The following is a 15,410-nucleotide window of genomic DNA, read 5'->3' as shown; positions in this document are numbered from 1 at the left end:
CTTCCTTATTTGGGTTGACAAAAGAAGTAATCACACATGCCACTTTGGCAAGATGTAGATTCGACAAAGGAGAGCAAGATTGAACAAGAAGATTAGCACATGATGACTTTAGTGCCTTTTTTAATATACTAAAACTTTTTTTCCACCAATTTTTACACTTCTAAATTTATATTTCTTTACAAATTCTAAAATTTCTTTATAACTTACATATATCAACTTCAATCTTTTTCTATCACATAGTTGATCTTTTATTTTCAACAAGAACATATTACCCATGTGCAACGCACGTGCACCCTACATATATTGGTTCCGATTATTACAAGTTGGTCCCACCACTTGGTATATGATATATCAACCCCCGAGAGGAACTAATATTGTCTAAGGCTCTACCTGAATTTATCTTAACAAAGCATATTCATTGCACCTCATTCACAAATTAAATTGATTTGCATTTATAAAATAAATAATAAACTCAAATTAAATATATGGAATAAATAATGAATTTCAAACAAAATAAAATATAGGTGTGGTTGCTACTATATGGGGTCATTCGCTAGTATAAAAGGAAAATTGGTTTTTTCATTGTTACCTTCATGTGGAATTTTGTGCGGCTCTCTAAGTTATCAGAACCAAACATCTGTGTTCCAAAGTTGACCTCTATATATTCTCCTTTGAACTTTTTTTAAGGGTAAATTACAAAGACACCCTGTACTATGGGGTCTGTAATAAAGACCCTCTGTACTTTGTTTTGCGACAAAAACCCCCTGTACTATGACCATGAAACAAAGACCCCCTTGACTGTTAAGTCAGATGACAGAATGCGTTAAGTTACCAAAATATCCTACTAAATTTTTTCTATTTTCTTTTTTTGCCCTTTTATCTTAAAACCTATTTAACCTATTGTTTTCCCTTTCTTCTCTTCTTTAACTCTCCCTCACTGCCCTCTCTTATTCTTTCCTCTCTCCCAACTCTCCTAAATGAAAGGACAGAGGAAATCCATTTATCATCTTCCCTTTCTTCTCTTCTCCATTAGAGCCAAGAATACCATGAACATAATGCTCACCAACGTACTCGACGTGGCCGCTGGGGGTCTATTTTACTATCTCTTTGGGTTCACCTTTGTCTTTGGTTCTCCTTCCAACGGCTTCATCGACCATCACTTCTTAGGCATGAAGGTGTTCCCGTCAGAGTTGTTCAATTACAGTAACTTCCTGTGTCAATGGGCTTTTGCCATCGCTGCTGTAGGGATCCCTAGTGGCTCTATAACAGAGAGAAACCTAATTCGTCGCTTACCTCATTTCCTCGGTCGGACTGCAGTGACCACAACTTTAGCCGGTTGCACGGCTGCGCTGACCACTCTGTTCGGGAAAAGGTTGATTTCAGGACACTGAAACATTACTGATGTGTGCAATGGATTGCATGGTGGGTTCACGGCAATCACCTCTAGTTGCCCAGTGGTAGAGCCATGGGCTGCTATCGTCTGTGGTTTTGTTGCCTCCTGGGTCTTGATTGGATGCAACAAGCTTGCTAAGAAGTTCAAATATGATGACCCACTGGAGGCTGCGCAATTGCACGACGGCTGTGGAAGTTGGGGTCTTATATTCACGGGCTTGTTTTCAAGGGGCATATATGTGCAGGAGGTATACCAGGCCACAAGGAGGCCATATGAGTTGTTCATGGGAGGAGGTGGAAAGCTCTTAGCTACTCAAATTATCCAGATTCTTACGATTGTTGGGTGGGTGAGTGCCACCATGGGTCCTCTGTTTTATGTGTTAAATAAGATGAATTTGCTGAGGATGTCGGCTGAGGATGAGATGGTCGGAATGGGACCTCTGTTTTATACCATGATGAAGATGAACAGTTGCAGAAGCAGGGACGTTTAATGATGAGAAGACTAGAACTAGCTAATGGCACTCCCACTGCTAATCGAAGTCTATCACAAGTTGTGTGGTCATCTACCGCTCTTGGTGCAAATCCCAACCTCTAGAACCTTCGTCATAACGGTTGGTGAGTGCCATCATGGGTCCTTTGTTTTATGTGTCAAATAAGATGAATTTGCTAAGAATATCGGCTGAGGATGAGATGGCCAGAATGGATATGACCTGGCACGGTGGCTTTGCATATGTATACCATGATGAAGATGAACAACCACAGAAGCAGGGGGGTTTAATGATGAGAAGAATAGAAACAGTTAATGGCACTCCCGCTGCTAATCGAAGTCCATCACAAGTTATGTGATCATCTGCCGCTCTCGGTGCAAATCCCAACCTCCAGAACCTTCGTCGTATTAGCTATGGCGCTCCTGGAATGCCCAAAACCTATCATGCTGCAATTTCACAATGGTAGAATCTGGCTGCATTTGAGGATGGGTTGAAAGTTTTGAACTGGTTAGGGAAGTAGGCAAATGGAGGGAGAGAGAGAGAGAGAGAGAGGTCAGGATCTGAAGAAAGCAATAATGGAGAGACAGATCGGGATTGAATTAAATGGGTTCAATCCCGACGTTGTTAAGGGGAAGGGCAAGAAGAGAGATCGGGGGAGAGAGAGGAGAAAGGGAGAGAGAGAGAAATGTGAAGGAATGGAAGGGTAGTATCGGAAGGTCAGGGAAGATGAACAGTGTTTTCTCGTCTAATTATTACAAGGGTAGTATGGGGATTAAAAAATATTACAATGGCCTTTTTGAACGAAAGGCTAATGGAAGGGGGTTTTTGTCTCATGGTCATAGTACAGGGGGTCTTTGTCGCAAAACAAAGTATAGGGGGTCTTTGTCATAGACCCCATAGTACAAGGGGGTCTTTGTAATTTACCATTTTTTAAGCCTGATGAGGCAAATTCATTAGTCATATGCTCTAGTTATAGTCCTTAATACAAGAGAGTGAAAAGGAGGAACAGAGAGTCCAGGTCTAAGTTTGAGAAACAGATAAAGCAAAATGAATTTATTAGACCTGGGAGCAGAATGAACTGAGCACTGAGAGGTTTGGTTCAAGTAAACTCAGTAATCAGAAATCACAGTTTGTAGTCGCCAAGGAGGAGATTTGTCAATCTCCAACAAAGCTTCAACAATTTGAAGTGCATCCGCAATAATGATACGTCTTTTCCTATTTAGGATTACATCTAATCCTATCCTAGATCAAATAGAATTCATTCTTGTATATCCTATTATTGTAATCTATAAATAAAGAAGAAAGAGTCAAATACATTATTAGACCATCATTCAAATCCCTCTCTCTTTATTGTTCTCATATGGTATCAGAGCCATAAAGCAATTGATTCAAGATTCTCATCATGTCTTCCACTATGTTTACCAACTCGATCAACCAATTAAATTTCGGAGCATTAGGGAACCATATTCCCCAACTGATTTTGGTTCGGTTGGATGGATCCAACTACATCGTATGGAATTTTTAGGTTGAGAACGCTCTTTTGAGCCATGAACTCCTCAGCCATGTTGATGGGACAACTCCTTGTCCACCTCGTTCTATGGTAACCATAGCCACTTCAGGATCTTCAAGTTCGATGACAAAACCCTATACACAATGGGTCAAGCCGAACCGTTACATCTTCAGTTGGCTTTTATTCTCTTTGATAGAAGCAACACTGGCACAGGTCGTAGGAAGCAAAACAAGCAGAGAAGTCTGGGTAACTCTTGAAAACCTTTATTCTCCTCGAGAAACAGTTAGTGTTGTTGGCCTCAGGAATGGAATTGGAGCGTTACGGAAAAATGATCTCTCCATGACTTATTATCTCCAAAAACTCAAGGTATTTAGTGATAAGCTAGCTATAATCAACGAGCCTCTGACAAACTCACAGTTAATTCATCATACCCTAAATGGTCTTGGTCCAGATTATGATGCTTTTTCTACAGCAATCATTACCCAAACAGATGAGCTATCCTTTGCCATCTTACAAGGTATGCTTCCAACTCATAAGAATCGTTTGCTTCATTCAGTAACTACATCTACACATGCTAGCTCTCCTTTTGCGGATCTTGCCTCCAAAAGCAAGGACTCCAAAAAATATAATAGACTTGATCTACCACAAACGGGTAATGGATCTTCTATTCCCTCCAAATACAGCAATAATCCTTGCCAAATTTTTTGAGGATTAAATCACTCTACTAGGTACTGTCGAAAACTCTTTGCACATATTAACAGTCTGAAGAACCCTAAACGACCACAACCTCTGGTGTTTACGGCTGCATTAGGGCGTGACAAGCAGAATACAGATATTTGGTTTCTTGATTCTGGTGTGACACATCATCTTACTTTGGATCTGAACAAACTGCAAATACACTTTGACTATGATGGTTCAGATCGTATCTCCATTGGCGATGGTTCAAGTTTGTCGATTGCTCATTCTGGCTCTTCTATTGTTTTTGCTTTATCTTCTAGATCATTGGTTATGAATAATATTCTCCATGTTCCCTAGATTTGTTTCAATCTCTTATCTGTGGCATGGTTTTCTGTTGATAACAATGTTTATTTTGAATTTCATCTCATGAATTTTTTGTGAAGGATCGATGCACCGAGATGATACTTCTTCAAGGGTCGAATGAGGGTGGTCTATATCATCTGCATCTTCCAATCAAGTTATCAACTGTGGTTTCATCTCCTACTGCATTTGTAGGTACTCGTGCTAGTCTTGAGATTTGGCATCATCAACTAAGTCACCCTGCTCTCAAAATGACTTAACAAATTATTTCTTCTTAGCATCTACCAGTAGCTTCTAGTACTGGCTTAAATTTTTTCTCAGCTTGCTCAATAGCTAAGAGTCATGTACTTCCCTTTTCCAGAAATCATGCTATTAGTAATTCTCCCTTAGAATTAATTCACTGTGATTTATGGGGACCCTCTCCAGTGACCTCTGCTTCCTACTTCTAACTCATACTGATGAGTACAATGCTTTACTTCATACTAATACATGGACCCTCGTTCTGCCTCCACCTAATAAAAATATTATTGGCAACAAATGGGTTTTTAAAATCAAACGTAAACATGATGGTTCGGTTGAATGCTTCAAAGACTGTCTTGTTGCTAACGGCTACTTTCAAGAAGCTGGCATTAAATATGATCCGACATTCAGCCCTGTGGTTAAACCAGCTACAATTCGCATAGTCTTATCTCTTGCGGTTTCCTTTAATTGGGATGTTCGCTAGTTGGATGTTAGCAATGCCTTCTTACATGGTAATATTTCAGAAGAAATATATATGAAGCAACCGGTTAGATTTGTTGACCCCAGATTTCCAACATATTTTGTCATCTCCATCGATCCTTATATGGTCTGAAACAGGCCCCACGTGCACGGTTTACAAGGCTATGGGATTCACTTCTATCCCTAGGGTTTCTCGAATCTAGAGCCGATGCCTCTTTGTTTATATCTTGCTCTACATCTGGTATTGTTTTGGTTCTTGTTTATGTGGACAATATCATCATCACATAATCCTCTCCTTTGGCCATTAGCTCTCTAATTCAGCATCTTGCTTTTTAGTTTTCTCTTCATGATTTGGGCCCCGCACATTATTTTCTTGGCATTGAACTTCACAGATCATCCAATGGTTTTCATCTGTCTCAACACATGTATATTGAAGATCTTCTGCATAGAGCCAACTCCATGATGTAAAACTGCTCTCCACTCCTATGTCTGCCTCCACTCAGCTCACAAATTTAGAAGGGGAGCCTCTCACCGATCCTACTTTATATCGTAGTATTGTCGGTGCTCTTTACTATCTGACTATTACTCGTCTATAAATTGCATTTGCAGTCAATAAGGTATGTTAGTTCATGCAAACTCCCACTACCGTCCACTGGGCTGCTGCAAAAAGGATCCTTCGACACGTCAAAGGATCAATTATTTATGGTATGCTTCTTCAACCAACCATGTCGTACATTCTCTCTTACTGCTTACTCTGATGCTGATTGGGGAAGCTGTCTCATGGATCACCGCTCTCAAAGTGGTTATTGTGTGTTCTTTGGCTCTAATCTAATTTCTTGGAGTTCCAAAAAGAAACAAACTGTGACTCGATCGAGCACTAAATCAGAATATCATAGTTTGGCTTCTGCGACTACTAAGGTTCTATGGCTTCATATGCTCCTCAAAAAATTAGGTATCTCCCTCTCTGCAACTCCTTTAATATGGTGTGACAACATGGGGGCTAAATTTCTTGCTACTAATCCTACACTTCACTCTCGCTCTAAATACATCGAGTTGGATATTCATTTGATACTAGAAAAGGTTGTAACTAAACTTCTTGATGTTTGGTTCATCCCCTTGGTTGATCAATTAGCAGATATTCTCGCAAAGCCCCTAGGTTTACCACAATTTGTAGTTCTTTGTCACAAGCTCACCATTTCTTCCCCGGCTGTACTTGAGGGGGGGTCAGCAACAATGATACGTGCATGACTCATGCACATATTAATCATCTTTGTAGATAACCCGTATCCTAGTAATAATTATCTCTGTAGATTATCTTTGTAAAGAATAACTCCTATCCTAGAAAGATAAGTCTTATTCTATTTAGGATTACAACTAATCCTATCCTAGATCAAATAGAATTCATTCTTGTATATCCTATTAATGTAATCTATAAATAAAGAAGAAACAGTCAAATATATTATTTGGCCATCACTCAAATCCCTCTCTCTCTATTGTTCTCATAGCATCTCCTCAATTTGTACCAAATTCAACACAAGTTCTAGGATAAATTTCAAAGCTTCAAGTAATGTCAAAGCCTCTGCTTTAGCAGCAGAGCACCTTGAAATTTTTTTGCTAGTGCAGATCTCACCGGGAGCAAGTTATGAATCCCACGCCAAATGAATAAATGTAAACGAGGTGGTAGATTTTTGATATGCCAAAATTGTTTCCAAGTAATACTCCCAAAAGCAGGTAGACTAGTGGTGGGCTGACCTTCTTGAAGATGTAACGCTCTATAAGCTGTAGCTGTGGTTAAATCTCCCAAGGCATTTTTGGTCCACACTAAACAAGCATCTTTTGGGAGGTGAATCTGTTTAATAGCATTGATTTCACCCACTATATAATTTTGTCCAAATACACTAATTCTCTACTCGTGAGTGTATCTATTAGGTGGGTGACCCTGGTACATTGGGTATTATGAGCCATCATTGCATCCATTACTGAATTTGAAAAACTTGGTATCCATGGATCAGACTTTGTATAATAATCCATCCATTGCCTACTACCCAAAGTGCCCCCATACACAAATCATATTGACATTTCACCATAGTACGCCAAATCAATGAAGTGTTTTTCTTGTATTTTCCCGTCTAGAATGTATCACCATAGCTAAGGGTTCATTTGGCAAGTCTTTTTGAGAAGATCTTGTAGCTCTGATAGTCAATAGATGCATTGAGCTTTTGACATAAGATCTAGGAAGACCGAATATCGTTTGGCAAACGTGCGTCTTTCCGTGTGTTGTTTCGGGTCTTTCCACGTGAGATTAAAATGCGAAAGACACGGGAAACTTCATTTGGAGCTTCCCGAAATCAGCCCAAAATGGGTTTCCCACGTCTTTTCGACGCCCCATCTTTTGGCGGTGAGATCTTCCGCATGTCAAACGGGGCCTAAGATATTTAGCCCATAAGGTTTGGGCCCATAAAGCATTTGTCTTTAAGAACCTCCAACAAAACCTCATAAGTAAAGCTCTGTTTTGTAGTAAGACATTTTTAAGGCCAAGCCCACCCTCTTCCTTATTCATGAAATGTTCTCTCAAAAGCCAATTTAAAAGTTGAACAAGTTCAGCAACAAATTAAGGGTGTGTTTGGTTCGCAGACATGACCGGAATCGGAATCGGAATCAGAATCACCTATTCCTGGCATTTGTTTGGTTCAGTTAGGAATCGGAATCAGATTTCAATTGTTGCTGTTTGGTTCAACTAGAATCTGGAATCGGAATCAGCCAAAGTTTCCAATTCTGCCCCTGTTAAAAGAACCACAAAATCATCCACTAATTATATATTTTCAACATATACACACATTGGAAACCTGTTACCAAGTGCATATATAGAGAAAATATGAAAAAAAAAAAGAAAAGCACATAAACAAACAAAAATCACAAAAAATCATTCTCCATAAAAATGAAAAGAACAATACATAAATAAACAAAAATCTCTCATAATGGTGGAAATATTACTAGTACAACATGAATGTTTAAAAACAAAAATCTTGCATCTATAATACAATGCCACTCCTACATTTCATCTTCTACAATTGAACTTCAGCTTAAAAGGTTAGAATTTGGTTGTAATTTGGTGATTGATGAATAAATCCTAACCTTCTAGCATCTGAACCCATATTTTTTACAGTGAGTTCCATCTGAACCATCTAACCTCATGAACCAATTATGGGGTGAGATAAGTAAGAAAGTGTATAAACTGAAAGACGCATCTGGGTTCCATGATTTTCACTTCTAAAATGCGAAGTCAAGATTAAGAGCAATCCCTTGAGCGAACATTTTCTGCAACACTAAACCAACTTAGCCTGAACAAACAAATTATACAAACCAAAGGAACCTACCAATTAGACATGTATACATCAACCATCAAAGCAAAAATTGAATGGACCATACAACCAACAAAACAAATAGAAAAACATCATGTAGAAAAGGGCATCTTACCCTATTTGTAGTATTTGATTATAAATATGCATGGCAGTTGGGGATATTGCAAATGTGCATGAGTTGGCTGATATTTTGGGTTGCAAAGTAGGATGTTTGCCTTCAAAATACTTGGGTTTTCCATTAGGGACTGTGTACATCAAAAGCCATTTGGAACCCAATTCTAGAGAGGATGGACTTGAAGCTGGCTGCTTGGAAAGCTTGGTATCTTTCTAAAGGAATTAAGGTGACTTTAATAAAATTTGTTGGCAAGCATTCCAGCTTATTATATGTCCATGTACTCGATCCCCTCACAGATTGAATGGAAAATGAGACCTATGTGGAATGGTTGGAAGGGCTCAACCAAATATCATTTCATGAACTGGGATCAGGTTTGTAAACCACTATCGAATGGAGGCTTAGGAATCAGGAAGGAAATCTCTTTAACAAGGCACTTTTGGGAAGATGGTTTTGGAGGTTCTCTACAGAACCCAAAATTGTTTGGAGGAAGGTCATAACTGATAAGTATGGAATAAGCAGTAATGGATAGGAGCCTAGGATGCAAAAAATTCTCAATTATCCTAAGGGTGTGGGGTGTGGAAAGGCTTCCAGCCTAGGGTCTTGGGGTCTCAATTAAGATCTATTAGTATATTTGAGATGTAATATGCTGAGAGGCTGTTCTCAGCCTTTGCTCCCTTTTGGGAGTTTCTTTGTATGGTTCTGAATTCTATCAATAAATTTACCTTAACTTTTTCAAAAAAAAAAAAAAACCGAAAGGTGCGGGGCGTGGAAAGGTATTTCTAGAGCTTTTAGTAGTTTCAATGAAGGTAAAGATCAGACTGGGAGATAGAAGGAAGTTATGGTTCTGGATGGACCCTTGGTGTGGTGAATTGGCATAAAGTACAGGTTTCCAACCTTGTTTAATGTTGCTGAAAACAAAATGGCCTGGGTGGCTGAATCCTATGAGGTGTCTGGAAACATGATCACATGGACTCCTTCCTTCAGAAGGCACTTCAATGATTGGGAACTTGATTTGATGGCTTACCTCTTAGCTCTACTACAAAATTAGGACTCAAATCTGAATTTACAAGATTCAAGATGCTAGAAATGGATGTCCTCAGGGGAATTTTCTGTTAAATTCTTTTATAAAGGCTTAGTTGGAGCAAAGGGATCAATGCCCTATTTTGGCTGTTTGGGAAACTTCTATCCCTTCAAAAGTGAAATTCTTCACATGGGTAGTTTGGAGAAGTGTTTGACTAAAGAAATGTTAGTAAGGGGTTCAATGTTCAAGACAGCTTGTGTGTGCTTTGTAATGCTGAGGAAGAATCAGTTAGCCATCTGTTCTTGCATTGCAGGTTTAGTACTGTTGTTTGGCTTCATTTTATCAGGGCACTCAATCTGCAATGGCGTTTCCCATTTTCAGTTCTCTTACAAGAATGAAGTCTCTCGTATATGTCTAAAAAAGAGAAACTTTGTTGACCAGTTACCCCCTAGCAATTATGTGAGCCATTTGGAATAAAAGAAACAATAGAATTTTTTAACAGAAGTCAACACCAGAAGCAGGGGTGATAAATTGGTCATCATCATCCATGCCTTATTCCTAAAAATAGTTGATAATAAGGGGTTCCCAGAACATTTATCAATGAAATTCCTGTAACTATAAAATTTAGACAAATACTTGCAATACTCTGCCAAAAGATTCCATATGTTGATAATAAGGGAAATATTGAAAAAAGGAGATTTAGAAGCTAAGAATTTAAATGTTCATGGAGAATTTTGACCTTAAGCACATTTGTTTGAATATTATTTCGCATGTCTATCCATCCTACATTACCATAATGAGCACTTTTATTCCTTGGTCTTTTTTGAGAGTATTTTTTTGTTAGTTTGTTAGTATTAACCATGTCTATGTAATCTCTCCTCATTTTTACTTCAAGGTTCCAATGTTCCATAGTAAGAAAGACATTTTCCATCACTTTCACGCAACAATAAATATTTAATGTAAAATTGAGGCACTGGATAATGTTGTATTGTGACTATTGTCCATGGCAGTATTGCCTAGCATATTTATTGGCAGTATTGTATCACATTCCTGTGGTATCTCAAGTAGCTACTTGGTTAACCATATTTGATTGGTTTAAATAACAAACTCTGCAACTATAACATAGACAATCAGTGAAATTATCTTAATAAAATATTCATTGATTTTATAGTCTTTCACCCAACAACAAGTAATCAATATTTTTTTGGTAAAATTCCATATTGCACACTTTATTTGTTTTCATATTTTTATGAAAAATGTAAAGCAAGAATCAAACTATATTTCTGAAAGAAAGGATAACAATATACAAGTATAGCCAATAGAAAGATCATACCTTCTTCAACAAATAAAGAAGATTATTTTTCTATTGAACGTATAAGTGAATACCTGAGAGAGAGATTTCCAGTCATTGTTAGCAGAGCCAATATAGACATCTTTATGATCTGACATCCAAACTGTTGCATGGACAATGCCAGATCCCCACCATTTATCAAGCAGCAATGTCACAGCTTCCGCATTTAGCCTCCCTGAAGCGAGATTAGATGATTCATTGGTATAGTCAGGATAAACTCCAGAGTGCTGTAAAATCCCAAAACACAAAGACAGATGAGTTTAGTCACATAATCCAGAAAGGAATTACACAAAGAAACCCATGTCCTTTAGATGATAGGAAATGTTTTCTTCATTCCTGTGGCTTAATTTCTATGAAGGGTATCTGTGACATTTTTTTGATGAATAACAGGATATCTGTGACATTTGTAGACAAAGATGGAGAGGAGAAGCATATCAAAGTTCCCATTGGAATGTCTATGTTAGAAGCTGCCCATGAGAATGACATAGAACTTGAAGGTGCAAGCATTCTAAGTGTTTCAAATCATGATGAAAGCAGTGTTGGTATGGTCTTATTGAAAGCAGGTCTGGGCTAGCAAAGATATTGTTTAAGTTCAACATGGGAAAGAAAAAGAATTTCAGGGCACAATACAATTGTAACCTCATGTATATCTCATTTTCTTTTTACAAAAAAATATATTATTTCAGTTCAGTCAGTGTCACAATAATTTACAATGAGAGCATCAAATGGATAGAATTGGTATTCCTAATCCGAATTTGATAGGTTGAAATTTTGGATTTATATTTTCAATGGAATTTATATTGAATTGAAATTAAATATTGAAAACATTAATAAATTGGAAAGAAAATTACTTTCGTATTGCATATGATGATAAACTAACTTGAATCTCAGAGTCTTTATTAGAAATACAAGTTTCATCTTCATCCTATGTAAGTTTTGTAAGAAGCACGACAAATTTTATTTTCAGGAAATTAAAAAACCTGTTTGAGCCAAAGTGTCACAACATGAACTTATTGAAGACGTTTGTTAGAACAACCAAAATATAATTGCACCCACCTATCTATATACAGCTGTATATTTAGTAGTATTGAGCAAAACAACCGTGCGTCACCATTTTGCTTATCCTAATAATATCAATCGTGAGTTTTAATCAATAGATTATCAATTATGAACTATACTCACCGATTGCCTGGATTGACTGGTGTGAAAAACTAGTTATGGTAGCAGTGAAGAAGTAGATCGATCCCAATAGAGTAGAGCAGATCTGCAAAACATAAAACCACATTTCAGTTAGTGAAAAAAAAAAAAAAAAAAAGAAGGAAGAAGGAGGAAGCAGAGCATGGGCGGCGGATTTCGAAGAAGAATAAGAAGAGGAGGAAAGGAGAGAGAAATCCATGATGACCTGGCCAGAGTAATACAGGTCGGATCTTCAGAGTTCAGCCGCCGAGCTGCAGAAGGTTTTGAAGGAGGGAGTGACGAGAGGGAGGAGAAAGAAGGTTGCAAACTTGAATCGGGGGTTTGAGGGGTTTTACGGTCATTTTCCTTTTAACCGGCTGGAATGGGAATCCGATTACTGGGGGTGGGTTGGGAATGGCCATTCCCTTATTCCCTCAAATGAGGGATTGCCATTACGCTTGGATTTGGATTCCGCCCAACCAAACATCTAGAATCGGAATAATCCATTTCGATTCCGATTCCGATTCCGGACCCTTATTCCTGCGAACCAAATAGACTCTTAGGTATATACAGTTATGCCAAATAAATGAAGAAAAAAGGAGGTACATATCTGCTACTATACCCAGAAGCTGTTCCCACCTCCCTTATTCACGTACGAGACATTATTGCTTTGCATTGAGAATATTCCTTTATTCATGAAATGTTTTTAATACATGGCAGTGGTGTTGTGTGGATGGGCATGTGGGAACAGTTTGGGATTATGGGCGCAGCAGATTCAGAGTGCAACCAAATTCATTAAGGCTCAGTTTTGAAGGAATACAAATGTAAATTTGTAGAATGTAAAACCTTATATTTTGTATTATTTTGCATGTATTTGTATTATATATATTTGCATTTGTATTCTTAAAGCACAGTTTGAAAAGAGTATAAATACAAATTTGTGGAGTACAAAACCTAATATTTTATATTATTTTGTATATATTTGTACTGTATATTGTATTTATACTCCTTCCAAAATGAGTCTAAGGCTGTGTTTGATTGTAATGCAAATAAATTTGCACTGATGCAAAATCATGGCAGTGCAAATGATTCTAGTGTAAATTCTGACCTATTTTTGTTTCAAATTTTAGCTTATTTTGTTTGATTGCAATACATATGAAGTAAATTAGGACATGAATCAGAATGAAGTAAAATCAATCTAAAGCAAAATTAAAATAAATTTTGCATTTTTTATATTTGCACTCCCATATATTTTTATTAGTGCAAATAAATTTACACTATAATCAAATACAACCTACGGCTCAGTTTGAAAGGAATACAAATACAAATATATAGAGTGCAAAGCCTTACATTTTGTATTATTTTATATATCTGTACTGTACATATTTCTATTTGCCCTGGTTCCAATCTGAGTAACAAGGAGAGTTGCTAAGTTCTTTGCAGACCAAATGCCTAATCTCTCCCTACGTCAGCGCTCGCTACCATTACAACGTGAAGTTTTTGTATAAAGAATTTTTTATGGCAACCAATGTAAGAAACATTTTTTTTTCAAGTTACCAACCGCTAAACCATCAGTAGCAGCGGCAAACTTATTGACACCGTGATAAACCATGAGTTGCAGCGGCAGACTTATTAATGGTTGTGATAAGCTAGGGGCAAAATGAAATTTTATAACTGAATGTGCAAACGGGCCTCGATAGTTTTTTAATAGAAGGGAGGCCTTTGTATGATGATATTACCTAACAATGGAGGTCTTAGTCCAGTTTGAAAAAAAGATGGTGGTTCTGTAGGAGAAAGTCCAAGGAGGTATAAGTCTTTTATCTTAAATTTGTGCTTTTTAAAATTTTCATCAAACATTGATTGCTTCTAGGGTGTATTGGTGGAGACTAGACCTGTTCGGGTTCGGCTTGGGCTTTGCCTCTTTATAAACAGAAAATCATCAGGCCTGAACCCAACCATTGGGCCTAGATCTTGAGCCCAAGCCTGGCCCTATATAAAGCCCAAAGCCTGGGCCTGAGTTGAAGTCCGATTTTGATATGCATTTTATAATATATTAATTATATATTATTAATAATATATTATGTATTATATAATATTTTATACATTTAACATATATATATAATACTTTTTTGCTATTAATTTTATTATTATATAATATATATTATATATTATTAAGGCATATATCATTATTTATATTATATATTTAATATTATCAGGCCGGGCTTACTTGGGAAAGCCCGAACCCAACCTGAAAAATAGTTGGGCCCAATTTTTAGAGCCCGAGCCCGTGGGCTTAAAATTTTGTTCAAGCCTAACCTAGGATGGATCAGGCTTACCAGTGCCATTAACAGTTCACTTCAAAAGTTTTTATAATACCAATTTTGCCCTTGAATAATCAAAATGCTGGGCAATCACTTCTACCTCTGCCTCTATTAGACTTAACCTTGGAAAGGTAAACAAGGTACACATAAGTTGTTTTTATAAGTTTGAGGTATATATAAGTAGTTTCTCAAATATATAGGTATACATAAGTAATTAACCCAAACTACAATCCCAACATACATGAGAACTAAAGATATTTTAATAAATTTTACAAATGCTCCAGGGCAAAGCCCAAATTTTAACAAGTCCACAATCCAATTTTCCAAAAACATTCCTAATAGATTTAAAAAAAAAAATTGGCTTGAATTTTGAGGATTTTGATCCAAACAAACTCAAAAACTTATTCAGGGGCTCCTTTAATCAATTCAAGGGTCACCAAAAACACTTTCTTGAATATTAAGGATAAATTTATCAACAAATTCGCAGGTTGGAAGAAAAATACTCTCTTTGGCTAGGAGAGTAACTTCTAAATGCAACAAGACATATGATATCTCAATTTTTATTGAGATCCTTCAGACTTCCCCAATATCATTGAAGAGGTATACAAATCCCAAAGAAATTTTTTGTGATCTAACTCAAATGATAAAAGGCCTATCCATCTATTAAGATGGAAGAAAGTTTGTTATCCAAAGAGTTGGGTTGCGCTTGGTTTAAAGAATTTCCATTGAGTTAATGAAGCTAGTCTAGCTAAAGTGGGTTGGAAGGTTTTAAATGAGGAGGATAACCTATGGATTAAGTGATTAAGGGAAAATATTTAAAAAGGGAAAACTTCTAGAGTGATGAAAAAAAAAAAACTTCATGATCTTGGAGGGGAATCCTAAAGGCTAGATGTCGGGGAATCCTAAAGGCTAGATG

At 37.2% G+C, this 15,410-nt stretch overlaps 1 long non-coding RNA gene across 1 annotated transcript; it reads right to left on the bottom strand.

Moving 5' to 3' along the window:
* Positions 1-8,103: 8,103 nt before the first annotated feature.
* LOC104589717 (uncharacterized) lies at positions 8,104-12,620 on the bottom strand. The gene is made up of 4 exons (XR_734005.3): positions 12,400-12,620; positions 12,180-12,261; positions 11,033-11,224; positions 8,104-8,466 (listed from the first exon to the last, which is right to left on the bottom strand). It is a non-coding gene; the product is annotated as an uncharacterized LOC104589717 (long non-coding RNA).
* Between the last annotated feature and the right edge of the window lie 2,790 nt (positions 12,621-15,410).

The sequence above is a fragment of the Nelumbo nucifera genome, chromosome 7, assembly GCF_055504915.1.
Source record: "Nelumbo nucifera cultivar China Antique chromosome 7, China Antique-T2T, whole genome shotgun sequence".
NCBI lineage: Eukaryota > Viridiplantae > Streptophyta > Magnoliopsida > Proteales > Nelumbonaceae > Nelumbo > Nelumbo nucifera.
Note: the sequence above shows the minus strand (reverse complement) of the source record. Positions and strands in the feature narration are given on the sequence as shown.